The sequence below is a fragment of the Tyto alba genome, unplaced genomic scaffold, assembly GCF_018691265.1.
Source record: "Tyto alba isolate M040663 unplaced genomic scaffold, T.alba_DEE_v4.0 Super-Scaffold_21, whole genome shotgun sequence".
Lineage (NCBI taxonomy): Eukaryota > Metazoa > Chordata > Aves > Strigiformes > Tytonidae > Tyto > Tyto alba.
Window position 1 is genome coordinate 19,940,731 of NW_024881295.1, and position 10,485 is coordinate 19,951,215.

The following is a 10,485-nucleotide window of genomic DNA, read 5'->3' on the forward strand; positions in this document are numbered from 1 at the left end:
AGAACCAGAAAAGAGTGATGTAGCTGATGCCTTTTTGGAAAGACAGAAAAATAGAGTGACCAAGAGTTGCATTCTGCATATTTCTGCAACAAAGGGAGGAGGGACAAGGAATAAAAAAAAATAGCTCGAAAGTCAGAAATACAGACATCTACACAAAGTCTGACTCTAAAAGCTTTACCACCTAGTGAGTGTTGATTAAGTCCTCACCTGCATGACATTCACTTAGAGTAAAATTAAATATTGCATTAATTACTTTTCCAAGTTCACTACCAGGTGGCGCTGCCAAGGCAACTCAGTCCTGCCTGGCGATGTGCGCGCCAGCCTCCCGTTTTGGATCTCCCCCAGCGAGCACCTATCCACTGTGCTGCACTTAAGTTGCCGCTCAGTGAAAAAGAAACGGTTTGAGCTTCAGTGGCCCAGCCTGCAGTGATTGCCGATACGTGATTCTGCGATGCTTGCAGGGCTGAAGGCGAGCAGTGAGACGCGCAGAAGGCCCTGTGAGACGCCGGCACCTCTTTCCGTGCACCCACCCAGGCAGCCGCCGGGACTGCCCAAACCCCCCACGGCTTGGACACAGCCCGTACCCGCAGCTGGCACCGGAGTTTGGACCAGCCAGGGCAGACCAGGGAGCAGATTTGCCCTCCCACTGCAAGCCAGGATTCCCAGCCACCTTGGCAGATTTAGGGCCTCTGATGCAACTGCTCTTTGCCCCTCCTTGCCCCGCCGCTATCCAGCACACAGAAATCACCATTAATGCCCTGGGAAACTGCTCCTTCCCAGTTCCTGCTGTCTGAACAAGCTCTTTGCAACTTTCTGGTTAGTCAGCTTCTGCCTCAGACCATACCCACTGTATCAGCTGTCTTTCTGACACACCTAAACTTTGTAGCATTTTGTTCCTGCTTCTACTATTTATGCAATTGTTTTTATATTTTTACAAAAAGTCCTTCTACTAAATGCCAATCTACAGCTATTTTTTTAAATACCTCTGCACAATAGTTATGTGCTGCTGTCTCCCCATGAGATGTTTTTTGCTTTTATTAATATTTGATTGCATTTTTGATACAGTTACTCATCTCACAGACGCTCAGACCTCTGTTTGATTTCAATGGGACTTTACCTGGACTAAAGTGGGGACAATGCCACTTAGCTCTTTTGAAAACAACTTTAATCTGGGACTGGGAAAGTCTTTTTCAAAGCTCAATACTTCTTTTTTTACAAAACTACTGTGAATGAAGCTTTGCATGACTAGGCCCTCCTCTGTGACAATGTCCACGGTAAAATGGTTCTGTTAAATAAAAACCCATGAAAAGATATTTCAAAATTCAAGGTTATGAGAAGAAGCACAAAGAGGCTATAAATCATAAACAAAGCTTGTCTACATATACACAACCCCACAAGATTAAAATAACTCTCTCTGACTTTGTTTTTTTTCCTGTATATGACCCAGGACTGTCTAAATGACATAGATGGTTCTCAAAGCTACTGAAGTGTCTGTCCTCCACCAGAGATAACCATTCATATCACAGAATTAGAAGTAAGCCCTATAAAAACTATGGCATTTCCTTTCCTAATACAAGAGGGTATGTTTTTTGATTTGGTTTGTTTTTTAACCTTTGGTGCTAACCAAAAAAGCATGGAACTGATGTACAATTCAGTGGCTGCTTTGTTTTTCCAGTTTATAAATGTTTTGGGGCTGTAATTTTTGTCGTCTGGAACTATTTCTATTTCCTATCTATTCAACGGATGTAAATGGCAAAAACTGCTCATGACAAGAGCCACCAAAACTGCGTGCCCAAAGTCACTGTAATTCCTCTAATAGCTTCCCTCCCCAAAAGTATGAGACAGTCGTACAGTGTGTGCGCAGTGGTGGATTTGTAGTCATTATCTCCCAAATGTGTTTGTTAACAGTTAGATTCTGGGCAAGCGACCCAATATGCTTGTGTATCAGTTTATACTCTGGCTCAAGAACTACTGACGAGTGTCATAAAAATATTATCCTAATTCATCTGAGAGAGCCATATTTTTTGCAATTTCATTTTCCATAATACCTTAAAGCCACCATTTTCACTTATGTGCTTATTTGGGAGCTTGCAAGGTTTGGAAGCAGAATGCTGAGTATGGGTAAGATCAATATGTAGTTTTTCTAGCATAGCAGCGTTGCATTTCTGTAACTGATGGTATCGCTGTGTTTGAGCCTCCAGTAAATGGAAATCACCCTGTAGCCTAGTAAACAATTTAAGATTATACTCCACTGTAAAGTCTGCCAGGGAATTAATTCCACAAGCAATTCACTGATGCCTGAAGAAAGCAGGTATGATCATATAAATATATATACAAAGGCTTACTGAAACTAAACTGGATTAATTCTATGAAGGCCATGAGATTAGTTCCAAAGATAGAAGCTTTTTTTTGATAGATAGGAGGGAGGCTGTTTTGAGGTTTTTGGCAGTAACTACATAAAAGCTAAAGGTATTACCCTAGGTTTAAGCACGTGAAAACAGTTTCAGAATCAGTGTATTTCATATCAGCCTTATCTGAGACCCAGATAATAAGATATGTTTAAGGAAATTTTGATTAGTTTTGTCTTAATATGAAAAAGTTTCATACGTATAAATAAGAATATGGAATGAATATTTGACTGTCTTTCATAGCAATTAGTGAGACTTGAGGCAGTAACTCCGCAGTAAGAATTATCAGCCATGTTTCTTTTCAAATCACCTGGGGGGTTTTGATAATATTGACTGACATTACAAGACTTTTTTGCATTTACTATTTAGAGGTAGCCCTCCCACTATAACAAGATGTAAAACCTCTTTCAAGACATCCTTAATTATTCTTTTGTAATAACTGTAACTGCCCAGAAACTATAATTGCATGCATACGCCTCTGATACACGTACATACATGTGCATGCAAGTACATATACTTGTATACACACACTCATGAACTCGTGCATTCACTAGGAGTAGTGTGTGCAAGTGATTTATGACAGATAAGCACTTAAGTAATACTCAAATTTCTACAGGAAAATTTGAAATTACTTCCATTTCTTTGTGCTAACATGCATCTCATAAAAGACAGAGAGAATTATTAACAATAATGACATGAATTGTTAGGCATGTGCCTAGAGATATTTCATTTTTATTTCCTGGTAGAATAGCATGGAGAATTCTAGCTTTGCAGCAAAAGTGAGAGCAGACTATTAGGTCACTGTTTAATAACTAACAGCCTGCCTCCCTCTCTAAGGAAGACTACAGAATAATAATAACCTGCAGACTGACTCTATTCCTAGTAAATTATTCTTATTATTTTTTAACTTACAGTAAACCATAGAACTGAAACTCCTTGGAATTCATTGCTCTGCAGCTGAAAATGTCAACTTTTTGAGAAAACAAACAAGCACGTAGATTTGGGATAGAAAAACAGTGTTGTATTTCAAGTCTTAGATTGTAAAAAAAAAAAAAAATCCATTTTTAATATTTTGTAAATATTGTTTTGATTAATTTCTCCTATTTCTGCAGCAATTTGCTTCAACTGAACTTCACAAAATATCTAATACAAGGTGTGGGGGGGTGTCCTCTGTACTGCAGGCACTTTGCAAACACATGGTGAGAAAGAATCCCTTCTCTAAGATGCTTTCAGTCCCAGCTGGAATTTCTGAAGAGAGTTGGTTTCCATATCCACAGCCATTCAGTAGCTTCTGTCATCTTTTTATTTAAACTCCTTTGGAAATTTCAGCCCAGATTTCTATCAGAGATAAAGAAAGGAAGTACAACAGGTTGGGAATTGAGGCATAAAGGTACCCGATTAGGAGATTCTCTCTAACTGAGGAAGAACATTTAACTGCATGCCGGAGTGATTTCCTTGTAGTTTAGGGAGATTTAACATGTTGTTTCCAAAAGCAGTTCTTTCTCCTCATTTTCAGATAACCCATCACAGTTTCATCTAATAGTGTTCTCTGGAGTATTTTTGAAGCAAACTGCCTGGTCTGCATGGACTATATCCAGAAGCTCCACTTCAGGAGTTCACCAAATGCAGCCTGCTCCCACAGGGACACGAGGGTCCAAAACAGGACCTCGTCCTTTGGACCTCAAACAATTTCTTCATTTGTGACTTTCAGTCCAGGATTTCAGACTAAATATAGTCTGAAGTAAAAATCTCAAAGTGCAAACGGTGGGCATGTAGGGAGCTCAGCAGGGTCTATGTCAGCCTCCTACTTTGCTCCTGTTGCACCAGATTATTGGTAACACAGACACGGGCCCATGACTGACCCCAGGCTTTGGTGAAATCCCACTGGTGCCCTGACTGAATTCTCACCTGAGCAGCTAAACCCTTCCCAAACAAGCATCTGTGAAAATAATGATTCAGCGTGGCATCTATCAGGTGTCCAGCATTAAGTAAACAAGTAGAATCATTGATCAAATTATTTAAAAGTGTTTAAGTGTTTTGCTGACCAGAGGTAAACCGAGATGAAGGCCTCTTGAAAATCGCTCTGTTTGCTTTGGCTGTGGAGCTGAACTTTTTGGAAATCTGGCTGCTCTTAACTTGATTGTTCTCATCAGGCTACTGTCTCTTGAGTTCAGAGTTCGTTACTTAACCACAAACACATTTCTTTTGTCATGGTACAAGTTCTTGTTCATCTCCTTTCCTATTACAAGTAACTATGGCACAGTCATTCCCTAAGCAGAGTATTTCCTTGAAGGGACCATGCTGATTGAGTCTCATATGAATTGCTTAAAATTACATGGAAAATGAAACAAATTTCTGCTCTCCAGGATAAAATATGAGGGGATATAAAGGGAACGGAGCAAGACAATATATCTTGCCTATCATATTTTGGGGGTTAAATTTCCTTAAATACTTTATGGTATTAAGCTAATAGGCTTAACAGTGGGAAAAATTGTTTATGAAACAGACAGTTCCTTCTTTATATTTATTTTTAAAGACTGACCAGAGTATTTTTGTGGTATTTATAAAATCAGTAAGCAAGGATGGAATTTCCTGAAATGAAATAATAATTCTGATTTTTTAATAGATAATTTTGTGCTATTCTATTATGTTCTTTTGTGTCTTAGCCATTGTCACTTAAAATGACTAGAAGTTGCTTTGGGTAGTAAGAGGACAATTAAATAAATTATACCAGTGGCTATTTCATCTTATGGATCCCAAGTGAAGATGAACTACCATGTGAAATGATACCACTGAAATGGATTGAGCCAGTTGCAGAGCACTGGGGAGCCAGAAACAGGGGCGAGAGAAACTGAGTAGTTGTCATGTGACTGTCAGGTCTCAGTTAGAAGACTCCAAAAGGTCTAGTCCAAAACACCTTGGACTCTACCCTGTATTTCAAATATCTGTAAAAACACATACATGCTTTTTACTACATCCAGGGAATCAGAAAGTTCTGCCTGTATTTAATGTAAAACGTTCTTTGTGAATCGGTTTTCAGCTACATAACTTTGTAGCTAATTTCTCTGCCTTTTATTGCAGAGGTAGAGTGTTCAAAACCCAAGGGGTTTTTGTTTATTAGGAATGCCTCATATCTATTATTCTTGCAGTTTCAAATAGATAGCTTCATTTCCAACACATAATTAATTTTGAAATCCAAAGGTACTCTCCATATTTTACAAAAATATTTAATCTTTCTTTTATTTAAGCAAGTACTCACTGTAGTTATAAGTTTTATAAGTTCACAAAATTTAAAGAAAACAAATAATTGCTGCATTGTATCAGGCACATCTGCATGAACAGTTGTCACAGAGGTCAACCAAAGGAGCTGGCTGGACACATACATATGACTACCTAACAGATATTTCATATTGCCAAGAAGGAAACAGTAACTTTCTCAATTTGAGGAAAAAAGCCAGCCCTTTTCCTGTAATACCCTATGCATGTCCCACTTGTCAGAGGACTAATCCAAACCCCACGGTGACATTGATGGAAAACTTCAAACGGCATTCGAAGGGCTTTAAATCAGGCCTTAATACTCTCAGTGAGGGCCCTGGGAAGGCTCCTATCAATCAGTTTGTGACTGTGAGCTTGTTTATCCCTTCCTGTTATGTTGTGGACTATCAGCTTTAAAATTACTGAGGAAACTAATTAGAGAATCTTATTCCTTCTCCATCCAGCAGGACTGAAAACTGAGAGTGAGTGGCTCTGTGGCCAGAAGAGATGGATGGAGTTTGCTTGAACTTGATGCCTCCTTCTTTGTTTCTCCTGCAAAAGAATAAAGTGCCTTTTTCTTCCTCACTCTTTTTTACAATACCTTGGTTGCACGAGAGAGGGGTAAAGGGTAAAATTGTCACAGTTCAGGATAGTGAGTCTTGAGCAAATGAACTCTAAATCAGTCCAGATGATGAGGAAAGTGCACGTATTCCTGGTCTGGAGTCAGCACAGGCCCACAGTCCAGGTCAGCTGCAGTGGCCAAGTGAGTATTTCACTGTTTTTCCTCTGTTTTACTATACTTGCCATTCTCCTGCAGGAGTGAGAGAAGGTGTCTTTGTCCTGCATCACTCTCAGAAGACTGTAGGTCACTTTGGGCTGTGGAGAGGGTGCCCAGCATCCTTAGGATCCCATCAGGAATTATAGTGTATTTAGAGCTGTCCTCACTTATGCCAGGCCTTATTTTCAACTTCCAAATTCCTAGAGTGACAAGAAGTCATTGAGTGCAGTCTTAACACAGATGGCTTTACTTGGCACAGGTCAGAGACAGAGAGAGATGCAGATCCAGTATACCTATATCCAATACTGGATATAGATTTCAAAAATACCTTTTGGAAAACATATTGATTCCATCCCTCCTTCAAAGTCACAGAAGAGAGATCATAAAGCCTATGCAGGTGAAACCCACAGAGGAACCCTCTCAGAAGAGACACTCACATCACAGAGAAACATATCTCCAAAACAGGGAGCTGAAAGTGTTTGTTCTTGAATTGAGGTGTGGCAGAGAGAACAGATAAGATAGGATATGTGCTTTACTAATGTGGTATCATTTTCATTCACCTTAATTCTGCTGCAATGTGACAGCCCCTCCAAATACACCTTTCAAAAGACACATTCACAGGTTCTAGCAAGTTCATAAGCAAAGTAAAGGACTAATTTTTACAGGACAATACCCATTTTCCTGCTGCATAGCTTGCTGTAAGGGAACCCACTCCTGGGCAGTGAAAGGCAGCTCATCTCACTGCTCTGTGTCTTGGCTTTCCCATTCTCCACACATGGTAAAATGAGATCAAAGCTTCCTACTTTTTGTGTCCCTCTAAGATCTCCTGATGACAAATGCTTTAGAATAAGTAGGATTTGACAAGAATTTCAGTGGTCACCCCCTCCATTTCAATGCTTACAGCTAGAGCTGCAAAAGAACAAAATAAGCTGAGGGAGATAATTAATAAAAAGTTACTATTAATCTGTATTTATGCTTAAATGGGAGCTAATATCTTAATGTTAGTTTTTAGTCACAGTGCTGTCCTCTGTTACTGCTTGTGCCAGTGATGTCTCTTGTAACCTCTTCCCTGTAGGTGTTTTAACTTCTATCAGAGTAAGTATCTTTAACCTGTAAGTAATGCCTGTAACAGCATGGGCTGTTCTGAAAGCAGAGAGAGAGATAAGGAATGGATGCGTTTGTTAAAAAAAGCAGTTTGCTGTATAAGCTTTGTGCTTTAAAGTCCACTTGAGAAAAAACTTCTTACATTTTTCCTGAAATGTAAGCTTTGTACAGTCCACTAGTCTTCAGCTGATATGCACAAAAGAGAAAGAGATGTAGGAAACTAAGCCTGCAGAAACTGAGCCTGTTTGCTCCTTCCTACTGATGTTTGAGTGCATTGGCCAGTTTCAAAGTAAATTTAGCAAGAGGGGAAAGGCTTCACAAATTTTTGGTTTCTGTAGGTTTGAGGAAAAAAAAACAAAAAACAAAAAACATGCAAGTGGAGGAAAAGACCCCAATAAATATCCCTAGCTGAAAGGAAGGTTGAAGAGTGATCTCAGCACAAATTAGGCATTAATGAATCTACATCATGATATGGATGCATCAGTCTTGAGAAAAACTTGTAGCAGAGAAACAGCACAAGCGTGAGACGAACATCTGAAGGAAATTAGGTTTCATTCATTCTATTGCTTACAAAATTGTTTTTACCCATGCACAGCTAACAACAGGTGCATTTCGAAGACACAGCATTTCCATCTACAGTACAGTTTAACATCAGAAGGAAGCAGCAATATCATTTTATCCTCCCCAGTTCACCCCAATCTTTCTTTCAGCTTGGAGACTGCATCTCAGATGTCTGTCAGCTGACACCCCTCTTAAACATGATGGAGGTGACCTTGGGTGAGTCACTTAACTTATTTTTTCCATTTTAAAAACTGATATAATAATAATAATCTAATATGTACTTCACAGGGGTGGGAGGCTTAATTAATGTTTATGAAGTGCTTCAAGATGAGATCTGAGGATGAAAGCACTATGCAAGTGCAAAGTATTATTATTTTTTATTATAGCTTACAGCTATATAATTGATGAAATATTCCAAACCTAATCCCACACAGACTCACTACTGTACTATAAACCCTGATTATCTTCATGCACAGATAGCTGATACTTACCTTGGCCCGATGACATTAACTGCATCAGTGGTCTCCTTTTGTTATTGTTTCTATGGCCCAATTCCTGACCTACTCCTCCACTGTCTTATTTGGCTTTAAATTCAAATTATTTGCTTCAGTCACCAATGAATGCCAGCAAAGGCTGGGTTTGGTATTAAATCACTTTTTTAGGTGTCAGCTAACAGAGTGGTTGTGTTTAATCATTAGAATTATTTGGGCCCATATAAATCATTTAACCATTCCTGAAAGCTGTGGGGCTGTGCCAATACAAATGAGTGGAGGGTCTAGGCAACTTCACTTTTACCATCGTGTCTGCACGGGAGAGAGGGGCAGTGGTCCCACTTTATCTGGGGAAGAGAGGATGAATGCAGTGGACAAGGCAAATATGTCCCTGCAAAGTTCCTGAGACCTAAGTAACGGAAAAGAGTGAATTAAGGGGCAGCACCATTAACTTCAGGAGTTAACAATAGAGAGCAGCGCAGCAACTCCTCGACTTAAACCAGTGAAACTAAGACCAGAATTGAGCCTTGTCCTCTGTATGAACACAGCAGCCTGCTCAGAAATAGTGTGGGGATCTCTAATACAGAGCTCACAGATCAGCCGTGCAAACACCTTGAGTGGGGATACTTAAGAAGGGTTTCCTCAAGGGAAATAAAGATATGGAGAAAGATAGGCAATGACAGGCTAATCAAGGTTGTGAGGGAAGGCAAACTTGAAGGCAGAGGGTGGTAAAATAACAGCCCCTCTTGACCTTTTATCCAGTTTGCTTTGACACTGAAGAGCTTTCCCAGAGATTTATCTTAAGGCAGTAGCAAACACAAACCTGTGAGGAAACTCCCCAGTGGCAAGCTGAGTTCCTGACCTGTGCCTGGTGGCTTTGCTGGCTTATGGGTTCCAGTTGCTCTGTGTGAGCCTTGTGCTGTACAGGAATGTCACAGCAACTACAGAGCAGAGCACTTCAAGGGGAGACACCTCCAGGCATGCTGACATTGGCTGAGTAATTCCTTCCAGCAGAAAGGAAGAGGAAAGTGCTCTTAAAAAGCCAAATCCTTTCTGTGCTAGCGGACCTGTAAGAAAAGTCAGATTTTGCAGCGAAAATGTGACACACTCAGCTCTTGCCAAGCGTGACAATGAGGTTTCACAATGGGTGTTGGTCCTCCTGGGTTGGCATTGTATCGACATGCCTACAGCAGGACTGCACTAGAGGTGAGGGTAGACAAGCCCAGCTAGAAAAGCCCAGGCTTCACGGGGCTGCTGCCAGATTGCTGGCACGTCTGGGTTAGCTCTCCTGAAGTTGTCACAATGTCCCTATGCTGCTGCCCACCAGTGGCCACCAGTACCAGACAGCAGTGTAGAGAAAGCCATATATAACACTGTGGTCCTCTGACTTCTAAGCACAAGCAGAGCAGCAAATTAAAGAGAGCGTGACAAGAGCCCCTGGGTGTCCCTTTCATTGAGAGATTCTGAAACATAGTCCAAGTGCTGACAGCACCCCTATTGCAAGTGAGAGTAAGTTTCTTTAAGGGTCACAATAATTTATACATCGTCTTTTTCCTACCACTTCTGCAGGTGAAGAAAAGATTATCTCCCTGCTGAGAACATACAAACCAAACAAGTTTTGCAATATTTGGAAAGACAAGTTTACAGATTTTTGCAGCCAAATATAGGTAATCACAGGGTCTGGGTTTGCTTTTTTTTTTTAAAAAAAAACCTTTCGTGTCTATTTAATTAGTCTCAAATTTTACCTGGGGTCGTGTCACAAGGATTTACAGTTTTCCTTGGTGCCCTTTGTTCTCAGTATTCTGGAGGCTCCCAGGCACTTTATTTCAGCTGCCCAAATGTTGGCTGAAAGGGAGTGAGGAAGGAAAAGGTAGTTCTTTGTAATCTC

The 10,485-nt window shown here is 40.3% G+C and overlaps 1 long non-coding RNA gene across 1 annotated transcript in view; it reads left to right on the plus strand.

Annotated features, from left to right (window-relative positions):
* Positions 1–10,252, plus strand: part of LOC116960013 — a 52,418-nt gene extending 42,166 nt beyond the window's left edge. The window contains exons 2-3 of the long non-coding RNA XR_004406142.2: positions 8,256–8,322; positions 10,167–10,252. This is a non-coding gene — a long non-coding RNA (uncharacterized LOC116960013). The remainder of the gene's footprint in view (positions 1–8,255; positions 8,323–10,166) is intronic.
* The last annotated feature ends 233 nt before the right edge of the window (positions 10,253–10,485 follow it).